General features: G+C 42.4%; 1 long non-coding RNA gene across 1 annotated transcript; it reads right to left on the reverse strand.

Moving 5' to 3' along the window:
* Nucleotides 1-2,661: 2,661 nt before the first annotated feature.
* Nucleotides 2,662-12,793, reverse strand: LOC118089648 (uncharacterized). Its single transcript, XR_004693172.2, has 3 exons — nucleotides 12,636-12,793; nucleotides 11,634-11,817; nucleotides 2,662-2,812 (listed from the first exon to the last, which is right to left on the reverse strand). It is a non-coding gene; the product is annotated as an uncharacterized LOC118089648 (long non-coding RNA).
* Between the last annotated feature and the right edge of the window lie 1,567 nt (nucleotides 12,794-14,360).

The following is a 14,360-nucleotide window of genomic DNA, read 5'->3' on the forward strand; positions in this document are numbered from 1 at the left end:
CAAAGGTGTTAGGAAGATGAAGCTGGAAATATCATTAGGTATAAGCTATCAATTACTTCATTTTCTAAAGTCATTTCCAGTTGCTGTCTGTGCTGCACTTTGAAAATTCTGCAGTCACTTTGGGTTTTCACTGTTACATTTATCTGTTCATGCTTGGGAGTGTGAAGAATCACAATGCAATGGTTTAATTTATGTATTGTACTTCCTTTGATCCTGTAGTTCAATTTTAATTCCAGCAGTAGTTAAAAAGCAGAAACTATCATACTCCAAATATAAAGCTAAGGGGGATTTGTACAGTAACTTAGATTTTAAAAAAACACAGGGCTTTGCTGTTATTTGAGTTTTGCCCTGTTGCATCTTATTGTCAATGATCATAGGCTGCTATTCTTTAAGATGATAATGGATTTAGTCAATAAGTAAAATACAACATGCTGGAAAACAGATAATAAGACACTAAGAAAAAACATTCTTTCAAGCTATTACAAGAAACAGCAATGTTGTCAAAGCATTTAAGAGCCCTGAAGTAGAGGTAAATTATTTTGAAATATCGCTTGTATCTCTGTGCCAAGTCCATTTGCAAAGTGTGGCTGATGGGAGGATGAAGATCATTTAGATTTCTGCTCCATGGCCCATGGAAATTCTTCAATGTTTCTTGAATATAAAGCCTTTCCTATACACACACATTCCACACATTAATGTCCTAGTAGCATATTTACTCAAGATTTGTAATGCTAGCAGAGGTATAGGAAACCATTAATCAAAGGTGTCTTTCACGCTTAAAGGAAGGCAGATCTGTCTGAAGCTTTAATCTGTTCAAGTTTCACCTACACTTCACATTTTCCCCTCCAAACTTTCTGAAGGAGAAAAAAGTTTACTCTGTCTTTAAGGGCCAGTATAAGAGACTAAGCCAGCTAACAAAAATGAATTTTTAAATAGCAAAATGTTTCAGCTTCCACCATCATCAGTTGCTGCTTCCAAGGTGGCCATTATAGAGCTTTGAGGATGCTCAGAAGACGTTCATTTGCTGAAGCTAAGCAATCCTGGTACTATTATCTAGCTTGAGGCCATGCAGTGTTTCCTATGGGCAAAAGATTCTTGCATTGCAGGGGGTTGGACTAGATGACACCTGTGGTCTCTTTCAGCTCTACAATTTTATGATTCTATCTATGCCAATAGATCCAACAACATTTGTGAAAAGGGAGAATTCTGGATGCACGTGCTAGACACATTAACACCACATGGCCTCATCCTTGAGGATAGAACCAGCACACTGCTTGATAAGTTCCTGCATCTTCCTTTGTTTCCTGATTTTCCTGCCCAAAGGCAAATAAATTTAAACCTACATTTGGGCAGAGGAATGAAAAGTTGGAGGAGGTGGCAGCTGCAGGTCCTCCGTGCCCCCCCACCCACTGAGTTTCTTTCTCCCACTGAGGACTACAAGCCTCAGTTTGGCAGGAAAGTGATACTGCATGCAGCATTTCTCTTAGAGGCAATAGCATCTGCGCCATCTCTTTCCTACTATATATGTTGTTACTTGTCTCATTCCAAGTCCTGGGCACCAAAAGGATGTTCAGTAGGAGGGCTGCGAGTTTCTGCACCTGCTTCCTTCTCTGCCTTTTCCTTCAATTGCTTTTCTTTGCATCTCTTCCAAGCTTGAGAGCCAGTGTGGTGTAGTGGTTAGGAGTGGTAGACTCGTAATCCGGGGAACCGGGTTCGCATCTCCGCTCCTCCATATGCAGCTGCTGGGTGACCTTGGGCAAGTCACACTTCTCTGAAGTCTCTCAGCCTCACTCACCTCACAGAGTGTTTGTTGTGGGGGAGGAAGTGAAAGGAGAATGTTAGCTGCTTTGAGACTCCTTAGGGTAGTGATAAAGCGGGACATCAAATCCAAACTCCTCCTCCTTCTCCCCCCTCCTCTCCTCCTCCTCCTCCTCCTCCCCCCTCCTCCTCTCCTCCTCCTCCCCCCTCCCCTCCTCCTCCTCCTCCTCCCTCCCCTCCTCCTCCTCCTCCCTCCCCTCCTCCTCCTCCTCCCCCTCCTCTCCTCCTCCCCCCTCCTTTCCTCCTCCTCCTCCCCCTCCTCCTCCCCTCCTCCTCTCCCCTCCTCTCCTCCTCCTCCTCCTCCTCCTCCTCCTCCTCCTCCTCCTCCTCCTCCTCCCTCCTCTCCTCCCCCTCCCCTCCTCCTCCTCTCCTCCCCCTCCTCCCCCTCCTTTCCTCCTCCCCCCTCCTCTCCTCCTCCCCCTCCTTTCCTCCTCCTCCTCCTCCTCCTCCTCCTCCCCCCTCCTCTCCTCCTCCTCCTCCCCCCTCTCCTCCTCCTCTTCTTCCTCACCCCACAGGAACTCTTGAAGTGCATATCTGAGAAGTCCCTCTTTATTTAACAAAATATTTCCAATGCTCATTTCCTCCTCGATACAAAATCCTTTTCACTTTACAGGAGCTCCTCTTTCCACCTGAATTGTTTGCCCAGGCTTCCATCTTGTGTGCTCCCAAGGGGCATGTGAACATGCCGTGATTTTCTGGGTCAGCACTCTGTCTTCTGTCACTAAAGCCTAAATCCACTCCAGAAGCGACTCACTCATCCGTTAGCTGGCTTTTATTGTTCAACATTTTGTTGGTATTATCCAAAAAGCCCCTCACAGAACACTACACACATTCGCCCCTGTGATCTGCTCAACAAATGTCTTGCCTGTGTGGTGGCAGAGGAAGCTGTTTTCAGGTCATGTACGAAATGTTGCACTTGAGGAGCGATCTGCTTTGTTCATGGTTTATCAGCTTTGAGGAAGCTGTGTGGGCCATTTGAGATGCATCTTTCTTGCTGTGGTAGGAGACACGGGGTCAGGAAATCTGTTTTGCCCCTGCCCCTGCAGTCGGCACGCCCCACCCCAAAACATGCACCCGGCCCCTGCACGTGGCGTGCCCTGCCCCAAAACGTGCACCCGGCCCCCATGCCCCACCCCCCAAAACGAGTGCCACACTCCGCCCCCAGATCACATGCCATGTCCCTGGGGGCAGTGCGCCTGCTCTCCGCCACTGAATGTGGGGAAGATGTGGGAAAGTTAAACTATGGAATTATCTTTCCTATGAGGTGTAGTGATGGTCAATAACCTGGCTTTAAAAGAAGTCTGGGCAAATTCATGCAGAATAAGACTATCAACAGGGCAGATCTTTGGGGTCTCAAATTTCAGTGGCACCTTGTGCAACACCAGAATTTAGCACTCTGTTGTAAATCATAGACATGGAGTCCTAGTAGTGCTCTCGAGGCTCTGCACCCAATGCGACTGAACTAATCATGCTTCTCTAAATCCACCTCTGCTCTCAATGGCTGCTAGTCATGATGGATATGTCCCACTTCCACTGTCAGGGACACTAAGCCTCTGAATACCATGTGCTGGAAATAGCAAATGGGGATAGCACTGTTGCATTCTGGTCCTGCTTCGTGAGCTTCCTATTGGCATCTGGCTGGCCACTGTGGGTTAGTTGGGGCCTTGGACCTGATCCAATGGGCCTCTTCTTATGTTCTTCTTAAGCTGGGACTCTGTCAAAGGGGCCACTGACCAAACTTGCATGCAAGGAAATCAGGACCCTGTTGTGGCTTGGCTGGAGTCTTCTCTGCAGATTCCGGGAAGCAAGCCACTTTAAAGCTGAAGAGCATCTTTGTTTGTTCATCTAATATATTTATACACTGCCCTTCAGTTTAAAAAGTTCTAGAGCATCTCACGTCTGAGATAAAAAAGCAATGAAAATACATTAAGATAGTATCGGTAGAAACAATAAAAAACAGATCAAGCAGTAGAAGCAGTAAAATCCATAAAACTGTCAGTTTAAAGCAGCCACACAATATGGTAGAGTGCTTCGGCAATCAGATGATGATAATAATAATTTGTATAATTTAAAGACGAACCTACCCAATTTGAACTTTCCAAAACAATAGACAAACCCAAATATGGCAATATATAATATTAAAAATGTGTTAGTTAAGAAAAATTCGCATAGCCTATTGGCTTTATTCAGCAACCTGTCAAAAGTTGTACATCCCAAAATTGTCAGGGTAAGTGTCATGGGTGCAGTCTAAAAGACTAGCTGTGACTGCAACCCTAATCCCACTTTCCTAGGAGTGAGATGATATTTCAGGTATTCTGGCTTTGCTTCGTGACACAGAACTTTTTAGTAGTCTAGGAATAGTCCCATAATCCAGCATGCTGACTTAGTTTATTAATTGTTTTCAAGTTTCAATTATATTTCATACCAATATCTGTTACAATTCCATACACCTGCATTGATCAAGTCCATGTTTATGTTTTTACTTGGTTGCCTCTTTGCTTGTTATGTTTTAAGACTGTTATGCCGTCACTCTGTTATGCCGTCACTCTGGCCAACACATTAAACTGATTTCCATTTCTTTCAGTAGATAAAATTGGCCAAATCCAGAGGTGATATGCAACATACACCCCAAAGAGTGAAGAAAATGAGGAAAGGTTCTGTCTGTGGCTTATCTATAGGCCAAGGGAGCTGGCGTTTGTCATGTGACTAAGCCGCTTCTGGCGAACCAGACCAGCGCATGAAAACGCCGTTTACCTTCCCGCCGGAGCGGTACCTATTTATCTACTTGCACTTGACGTGCCTTCAAACTGTTAGGTGGGCAGGAGCTGGGACTAAACAATGGGAGCTCACCCCATCACGGGGATTTGAACTGCCAACCAACCCTAGGCTCTGTGGCTTAGACCACAGCGCCACCTGCGTCCCAAAACTAGGTGTACTGTACTTGAGGACTAAGGTGCAGATCATAAGCTATAATCCTAAATCCACTTACCTAAATAAGACCCACTGAATTCAGTGGGACTTACTTCTGAGAAACATGGTTAGGATCATTATCTACTGGCTTTTAGACTTCTCAGATGTTCAAATGTAGTTACTGGCCAAAAAACCCCCTCTGTTTAAAAATGCCTATTTAAAAAAGTGAAAATATATTTAGAAACATGTCTTTTTAAAAGAATATACGTTTCAAAATGTGTATTTTTTCTCATATATATATATATATATATATATATATATATATATATATATATATATATATATATAGGTTCTTGTTTAAATAGGTTGCAGATTAATGGAATGGACTTGTGCAGAATTAGTATAGACCAGAAATAGATGGATTTGTCCAACCATACAAAAAATGTAGTAAAGCTACAAATGAAAAATGAACAGTATTTTAGTGAATGTGACAAAATGCCAGTGTGAGTCCCTGTGTGAACTGTGGGATGTTGTATAAAAAAAAAACCATGAACATGTCTTTATAGAGGAATTGTAGAGAAGGCCTTGGTGAGTGACTAGGATTGTGTGTTCATTTGTACACTGCCATCTCACAACTGCAGCCCCCAATTCCTAATTCCATTAATCTGTAAACCTTAAATGTTAGAACTGTTATCAATGTCCTAAGCACAACTATCTTTCATCTCTTTCTCAAATTTATTTCCCCTAAAGAATGAGGTAAATACGAAGCATCTTGCATTTTTGCGTGCTCAAAAGCAAAAGCATGTGTGATGTTTTGCAGCTGCCCTTGTATTCCTGGCAGGTGGTGATCACAGGATGATTTGAAAATTTCCCTGAAGACCTTAGATTCTTTGAATTCATTCCAAATGGACAACACATACCATCCCACTGAGTGAATTGGCGCTCTCCCTTAGATCTTGCTGTGATGTGAATGAGGTCAATATGGAAAATGCAGGCGAGGTAGAAAACAAACAAACAGATCAAAATGAGCGAATGTTTCTATCAAAGAGGTGAAATCTCTCTCTCTCTTTTTTTTTTAGAGGTGAAATCTCTTATTGGATGTCAATTACATGTTTTAAGAATGAAATGGTAAACCAAGACCAAAAAAAGGCCAATATGAAATAAGCTGAATTAAATCAGTGTGTATTTTTCACAATTACATTGTTGTTGTTGTTTTGTTATATATTTAGTTATGCCCTGCCTTTTCCCTGGAGGTGATTCACATGACATGGTAAACTATAAACTCTGACTTGCTGTGGTTGTGTGGTCATGCAGGCTCCTGGAGAGGAGCTCACAGCCACTTTTCTTTGATGAGAGTTGTCATCCAAAACATCTGGAAGGCTCTGGGATTGGGGAAGGCTAGTTATATACACTTACCTAGGAATAAGTATCTTTGAATTCAGTGGAACATAGTCCAATGGAATTTAGTTGCTATGCTAACCTCCATCCCTCACTTGCATGCATTGCATTTTCAATCCATTTTGTATAGAAATTCCCAGTGAATCATAGTTGATATGTCAAATCTAATATAAAGTTACTAGATTTAATTCACACTAGATTTAATAATCTATTCAATAATCTAGATTTAATAATCATTGGACAAACAGGCCAAACCCTACGCCAAAGGATAAATGGACATAAATCTGACATCAGGAACCAGAAGACAGAAAAACCAGTAGGAGAACACTTCAATCTCCCAGGACATTCTATACAAGATCTCAAAGTAGCTGTCTTACTACAAATGAATTTCAAAAATAGACTGGAAAGAGAAGTTGCTGAATTACAACTTATCACCAAGCTCAAAACCATGGAGGGACCTGGTTTGAACAGAGACATTGGATTCTTATCTCATTATACATGATAAAGCGATCTTCAGCCATCTCCACCCTTGCTTTTTCATGCAAAACCATTTGCAGTCGTTTTCGGTCATCAACAACTATCAGTCAGTCAATCACCCACTTCCACCACCCTTCTGAGTGATACCCCCTCCTCTCCCCACCCCCTCCCCACCCCTTCTCTACATAAGCGCCTGGGGACCCTATTTCAGTGTATCTGAAGAAGTGTGCATGCACACGAAAGCTCATACCAAAATAAAAACTTAGTTGGTCTTTAAGGTGCTACTGAAGGAATTTTTTTAGATTTAATTAAAAGGCTTTTTTCAGGAGTAGTAAAAGGTCAAAAGAAAATCACCGGCAAATCTCCAGAATTTCAGTTGTGTGGTAGGTAGTCCATATGAGCTTGTACAATCTTCTTCTTTGGTGATCACTTGTTGCTGAGTAAGATTGTCTTCCATAAACACAGCTTTAACAATGAGTCCGTAAGTGACTGTGGAGGCCAATTCTGGATCCACACGTCCTTCCACAGTGGGGATGTTGGTTCCCAGGAGGGAGTTGATCACGGTGTGGATTTGCCAAGTGTGCCTTCCTCTGAGCATGTTTCTCCCTTGCGTCCTGAGTTCAAGTGTCTTCAAAGCCCATGACACCTTTGGCAAAGGCTGTTCTCCAACTGGAGCATTCGCAGGCCAGTGTTTACCATTTGTCAGTGTTTATACTACATTTTTTTTTTAGATTTGCCTTAAGACAGTCTTTAAACCTCTTTTGTTGACCACCAGCATTGCACTTTCCATTTTTAAGCTCTCATATAAAAAATGAGAGAGATAATCAGCTCATATCCATCAGCTCTTTTCCCCCCTTCCCCCCCCCCCCCTTGAGCTGAAATGCCCCATATAAACATCTTCTCTGGGAACTGATCTTCAGATTCTACCACACAATTGCCAAAACTCTTTTGCTCACAGTTGGTTTCTGCTTGCTAATTAATTAGGGAAAGTCACAAGAAATACCAGCTAAGTATTTTTTTGGGAAAACTTAATGAATGAGTCTATTAATTTAAGAAGATTTAGCAATTATGCATTCTCTAATATTGATTTCCACTAAATTCTATCTCGAAATTAAATAGATTGATAATAAAACCCATTCCACACACCACCACCCCCATCCTGCCCCAGTTCAACTACAATAGATCTAATGAATAAATTGGCTGACTGCATTTCTCTGGCACTACAGTCACTTAGGAATAAATGGTGCAATATAAAACAGCAAGTTATAATTGAAATTAAAGAAGGAAAAGGGAAACAGATGTGGGCTGACCTCAGTAATATGCTAATGATTGCAATACATTGGGTCTGGGGTGGCAGGTTGTGAGGTTGAAGACATTTCATATCTTTCTTTCTTTTTATTTGGAAAACAGGTTCTTTTTTCCAGTTTTCCATGAGGCTGTTGTCGCTGAGCTAATGTATGTAAAGCAGCTACAACAGCCTGAAGTGCTATATGGTTAACAGACAGTGTAATCCACTTAGAGCTGTGGAGCGTTGGCCTGGAAAGGTTTATTTTTTTTAAAAAAATATATATTTAAAAATGCAAATAAATGTCTCACCAACCTTACTCTGCCCTCAGTCAGCTTCCACTTGCCCATTGGCTTATTTGCAACCAGTCTGGGAGTGGGGGAGGTACTGCCTGTGACATCTTGCTTCTCCTTAGTTTATCTGTTGTCCTTATAAAACTCAGCAGGGAGGTGAGTGGGGACAAATCTAGAATGAGTTGGGTTTGTCTGTCATTGGCTCTGCCTCCCCCAATTGTTAAGTTCCCGGTCTTCTGGCCTACCAGTCCTGAGGGCGTGAAACTTGGCTACATCACTTGGGAAGACAGGCAAACTAATGCCAGTGTACTGGGAGAAGCAAAGACCAACAGTGTTGAAGCGATGATTCTTCAACATCAACTTCGTTGGGCTGGTCATGTTATGCGGATGCCTGATGATCATCTTCCAAAGCAACTACAGTACTCTATTCCGAACTTAAAAATGGAAAGCGGAATGCCGGTGGTCAACAAAAGAGGTTTAAAGACGCAAGACAAATATTTAAAAAAGTAGTATAAACACTGACAACTGGGAAACACTGGCCTGTGAGCGCTCCAGTTGGAGAACAGCCTTTACCAAAGGTGCCATGGGCTTTGAGGACGCTCGAACTCAGGATGAAAGGGAGAAATGTGCTAAGAGGAAGGCACTCTTGACAAACACTCACCATGATCAACTCCCGCCTAGAAACCAATGTCCCCACTGTGGAAGGACGTGTGGATCCAGAATTGACCTCTACAGTCACTTATGGATCCACTGCATAGCTGCCAAGTTATCCCTTTTTTAAAGGGATTTTCCCTTATGCTGAATAGGCTTCCTCACGAGAAAAGGGAAAACTTGGCAGCTATGATCCACTGTTAAAACTGGGTTTATGGAAGACAATTTTACTCGGCTACGAGTGATCACAGAAGAAGAAGAAGAAGAAGAAGAAGAAGAAGAAGAAGAAGAAGAAGAAGAAGAAGAAGAAGAAGAACCACTGATCTTCTTTCCCATCATCTCTGACCATTTTGAAGTTGAACTAATTTAAGGAAAAGATGCCACCTTGCTGCTACGGTTTGGTGCTCCCTTTTTAAAAGAGAGTGAAATTTGAAAACAATGTTGGGTTTTCTAGCAGAACCTTCTATTATTTGTTGGCTATGATTATCATTTGGTGTCTGCTCTACTGGATTGCTAAGTCATAGCTGGAAGCTTTTCCAAGTCATAGCAGTGATAGAAAGTGACCACTCATAAATCACTAAGGATGAGTGGCTTTTGCCCGAGATGAGGCTGCCATAGTATCCTGCCTTCAACATGAAGAGAGTGGTTGTGATGCTGATACTGAGGCCAGTTCATTCTGAGACCATTACATCAGGTTTTATGAAGAGCTGTACTAGCAAAATAGCTCATGAGATAAAAAGTCTAAGTGTGACTTTAAGCAAAATGTACTTCTTGCGTTCTTTCAATGACATCACATTAGTGAACTAGTTTTCTAAAAGTGAAATCTTCATGGACTATTTCTTCTTCTTATTTTTTAGAGCTGATATTTCAACCCCCATTAGCCCCAGCCAGCATGGCCAATGATCAGGCATGCTGGAAGTCCACTAACATCTGAAGGACACCTGGTTCCACATTCCTGATTTATAGTAAATCCTGGGTAAAGTTTCATGTTATAGAGGCAATGATATTTTCAAATGCATTAAGCAAATCAACGAGGAAAGCAATTTTGACATCTTTTAAGGAATATATATATGAAACTTATTATTATTATTTTTAGCTAATGCCAGACTAGAAACAGGGTACGTTTCATCAGCAATTCAGTGGGAAAAAAGAAAATAGTAGCTTTCATAAACGTATTTTCGTCCCCCCACCGAGACATATCACTCCATATATTGAATTCTATTTGTTTCTTTTTAAAGAGTTTCTGACTATTTTATCTGCCTGAAAGCTGAATGCAATGTAACTATATATAGCTAAATGCTTCCATCGCTTCTTAGGATGCATGCCATCATTTACTTTGGGCAAAACAGCTATTATTCAAGTGAAGGAAAATATATTGTGTGTAGGAGGGCAGTATTTCTTTAGTGTTTGTGTTTAAAGTTGCAAAAGGGGAGGGGAAGTGGTTTCTGAAATTGCATGCTTCCTTCATTATTACAAGCCTTCACATGAGTTCTTGTCGTTCAAAATGGATGTTATACTCTCATGTCTGTTTTTAGAAAGCTGAAATACAGCCACAGCAACTGTCATTATTTCCCAAGTAACGTGACATTTACGATACTTTTCAAGAATGTACTGTATGTGAGGTTACACAAAAAAAATCTGATTGCCACACTAAATACTATTTATAGCACTGACAATGTTGTACAGGCTGGGGGACGTAGTCTTTTGTTACAGTACACAACACACTGACATGCACATCAGTTGACAAAGCTGGGCTACTTATGAAGCAAGGAGTGGGGAAAATAAGAAGCCCATCTCAAAGCAAAATATAAAGCTGGATACACTATCCTTCTTCTGCCATATTTGCATCTTCCCTATGCAGGGCTGAATTTAGGTTCGATGAGGCCCTAAGCTACGGAAGGTAATGGGGCCCTTTATATATCCAGCTGTCCTTGGTCAACAACAAATTGTCGTTGTTTTTGTGTTGAATATATGTTATATAGTAATTTATGGACCTAATAGGTATCTAAAGCCATTTGTACATGCAGAATGTAGGCACCCTATATATAGAAAGGAGCAAACCAGTGATATTTTATGGAGCAGGCTAGCAGGGCCCATGACTTACATCATAGGAGCCTACACAACACAAAACACTGTTGCTGTATGTAGGTTTTATTTTATTTGTTTTTTATTTTATATTTTGGAAATGTACACCCAGGTTTTTTCCCTTTAAATTTTTTGGGGGCCCCCAAGAAAGTGGGGCCCTAAGCTACAGCTTGTTTAGCTTATACATAAATCTGGCACTGTCCCTATGCATTGGGGCTTGTTGCCTTGTGTGTAGTTTGAAGCACACCAGCTCCCCCCCCCCGCTCCAGTTGTTATACAACTAATGACCACACCACCATTTCTGAGTAGGAGGGGAAACAATTGTACAAAATATATACAGGAAATAATATAATTAAGGCTCCCAAAGACCCGGGCTTCAAATATATGAAAGAATGCCTCCTTCCATACTGTCCCAAGAGATAAGATCTTTTGTGTGTGTGTGTGTGTGTGTGTCCTTGCCTAATGAGAACCCATTCCCTGTGGGTGGGTTTCCTCTGTCGTGGTCCCTCACCTTTGGAACGGCTTCCCTTCTAAGGTAAGTCTCTTCATGACATTGATGTTGTTTCATCAAAAGCGACAATATTTGTGGACAATGTATTGGTGTAGAATAGCCAGACTGGGCACTTTCAGCAACAGACTCTGTTTCAATGTGAAGTTTCCTGAGACTGCTCACTAAGGATATAGCAATGCATTTCAATTAGTTATTTCAGACTCACCAACTTTGCAGTGGTTTCACAATATCACACCAGCTTCTTATTCCCTTTTCCTCTCTTGCAGACTGTTAGGAGCAAAGATGTAACAATCAAGGGGTGGGAATCTCCCATCTGACGTTGCTATTTAGCATAATCATTTGGAAGCACCTCAGGAAGTGGAGCCCATCTGCTGTGTTAAGATTCTTTCCTGAAACATAAAAGAATGCGAACTGAAATCTCTTAAATCTCATGTGGAATCATTGGTTCCTCGGTGGTAGTTCGTGAAGGATCTCAAACCCAACAGCAAATCGAGGAGTTTGTGATCAGTTACTACCTGGAATGCTGGCCCCAGAAGGAAGTTGTTGAATCTCTCCACACAAGCCCATGTGACGGCAAAAGTTTTTCTTCATTGTGGGCATATTGCAGCTCAGCAGGACCGAGCGAACATGACGCATATGTTATCACTTGCAAGCCGGCTGGAGACTGTCCCTGGAGGAGAACTGCTGCTAATTCATAGGCAGAGAGATCTGCTGAGACACTGATGGCTTTCTTTGGGTTATGAAAGGCTAAAAGAGGAGCTGTGTGAGTGCTTTTTATAGCTATAAAAGCTGTTCCTTGTGCCACACTCCAATACCATTAATGTCAGCAGCTTAAATGGCCTCTCGTCGGTTTTGACTTTGCCAAGTGAAGTAGAATTTTCTCCACATGTGTGACCATGCCCATGAACTGGCAAACCTCACTGATACTTTGAGGATCTGGGAAACAGCTCGGACCTTTTCTAGGAAGTTGCATTATACTGATTCCGACGATTGGTCCATCTAAGCTCAGTGATGTCTGCACTGACGGGCAGTGGCTCATCAGTGTTTCAGACGGGGTTCTCTCCCAGCCCTATCTGGAGATACTTAGAACTGAAACTGTGAACTTCTGTATGTAAGGGAGTTGCTCTGCCACTGAGCTATCTCCTTCCCCCTACACCACCAATTATAATCTGGCCAAGTAACTTAATATTTGTTTTCGAAAACTCACATTTTTCATTGAGTGTGGTGCCAGATTCTTCTGGTCATTTCAATACAGCAAAGAGTCAACGGTCATTAGCGATGAAGGAGAAATTTGATTCAGGTTGCATGTAAAGGCCTCCTTGGTTCACTTTTATTGACTGATCTGCTGCATTGTGTATGTTTTCATTCAGTTCTCTGCCAATGATTAATCCATTGTCTTGGAAGTAATCTTAACTTCACTAGTGTCCTCCAGGTATAAAGTGCGTATCCCCCCCCCCCCGCCTACCTTGTATTCAGGCTAGGAAAAAATTATCTATGCAGTGGTACCTCGGTTTACAAACACAATTGGTTCCGGAAGTCTGTACTTAACCTGAAGCGTACTTAACCTGAAGTGAACTTTCCCATTGAAAGTAATGGAAAGTGGATTAATCTGTTCCAGACGGGTCCGCGGAGTACTTAAACTGAAAATACTCAAACCGAGGCGTACTTAAACCGAGGTATGACTGTATTTAATTCCTTAATAATGTGTCTACATATATGCATGTTACATGTGCTTTAATTTTTGGCTCTGCAAGTATTTCTAGATTAATAGTTGAGCGTATAGTGGAGTGCATGGGGTGTTAGTGAAGGGATAGTACCTCTGTTGGGACACATGTTATGCTCCTTCTGGGGTAGTTTGTCCACCTTGGGCTCCCACCCTGCACTCAACTCTCACCTGTGGCTCCTAGAAACTGTCAGCAGGACAGCAGCCACGCCCCAGGAACGGCTTTGCCTGGCCAGCTAAACCAGGTGAGGAAAGTGAGGGGTAGGTGGAGAATGTCAACCTGGGAATGTAGCCCATCTAGGAGAAGCAAAACTCTGATCCTAAACCTCCACTTGCTTGTGGGATATCTTCAGGAGAAGAAAAGGCTAAGCAATAAACCCTACACAAATCTGGAGTGGAGTCCCTAAGATGGTTGGATGGTGCCTTGTATGCCTCCTTCCAGCAACTCCTGCAGCCAAACTGATGCCAAACATATTGCTCTGTTTTCCTTTGGACTGCATCAGTGAGGCTGAGGATGGGGGGGGTCTAGTTGTCTGGGCAGCACAGGACCTCCGTACAGACTGCTCAGGCTTGTGCTCCGGGGAGGTCACTTAGGTGCTGCTAATGCAGTGGTTTGACTTCACCCCCAGATGTGCACTCCATTGCCTCTCAGGACAGATGGATGACAACAATAGCAGTCTCATAATCTATGGGCCCGGGGCCTACTTTTTTGGTGATTTAGAATTTCACTCCTGAGTGATGGTATGGAAGTCTGGAACTGCCCCTGAGGGCCTGGCATGGCCATATGCTGGAGATTTCCACCATGGAGCTGACACAGCGAAATCCAAAGCCAAGCTACCTCAGACCTAACTTTAAAATCTCAAATGATGCCTATATTGATTGACCCATATCAGTATGGACCTATGACAAGAAGAGGAAAGAAGGAAGCATACATAGGTATAATTGTATTATGTGAGCCTCAGTAATTTTTAAAGTACAAATAGTGTAAACTATGAAGAATATTTTAAGTCATTAAAAGTAGGGTTGTGCACCACCAACAATATTCAGACTGGACTCCGCTTTGGAAAATACAGTGGTACCTCGACTTACGAAGGCGATCCGTTCCGCAGCGCTCTTCGTAAGTCGAATCCTTCGTAAGTCGAAGCATCCATTTTGCTCATGCTTCCAGGTTTGCGGCCTTTGGAAGTCAAAACCTTCGTAAGTCGAGGC

Source organism: Zootoca vivipara, chromosome 8 (assembly GCF_963506605.1).
Source record: "Zootoca vivipara chromosome 8, rZooViv1.1, whole genome shotgun sequence".
NCBI classification, from domain to species: Eukaryota; Metazoa; Chordata; class Lepidosauria; order Squamata; family Lacertidae; genus Zootoca; species Zootoca vivipara.